This window comes from Dipodomys ordii, unplaced genomic scaffold (assembly GCF_000151885.1).
Source record: "Dipodomys ordii isolate 6190 unplaced genomic scaffold, Dord_2.0 Scaffold130, whole genome shotgun sequence".
NCBI classification, from domain to species: Eukaryota; Metazoa; Chordata; class Mammalia; order Rodentia; family Heteromyidae; genus Dipodomys; species Dipodomys ordii.
The window spans coordinates 2,914,719-2,915,118 of record NW_012267346.1 but is presented as its reverse complement, the minus strand read 5'-3'; positions in this window follow the sequence as shown (position 1 = coordinate 2,915,118).

Genomic DNA, 400 nt, shown 5'->3' with positions numbered 1-400 from the left:
CTTCCCGCCAACCTCCTCGAGCCTTGGGGGACCCCCTCCCCACGACCACTGGCCTAGTCACAGAGGCCTAGAGCAGAAGGCTTGCATTGTCGGCTTTGGGAAGCCACTCGCCCCCCCTCCCCCGCCCACCCACCTCCTCCCCTCCCACCACTGCCGGGGCGCATTCTCCGCGCTCGAGCAGGGTCGCTGCCGGAGCTGTGCGGGTCCCCAGAACACTGACGGGTAAAGAGTAGGCGACGACGACTCCGAGAGCAAGGCCGCCAGCAGCCGTTCCCAGCCCAACCCCAGCCGGTGGCCCCAGCGCCTCGCCGAGCCGCACCGCGCCGCGCGGGGAGAGAAGCAGCTGTTCCCAACAGCTGGGGGGCGGCGGCGCCGGGCGCCCCAGGTGCTGTCCCGGCCA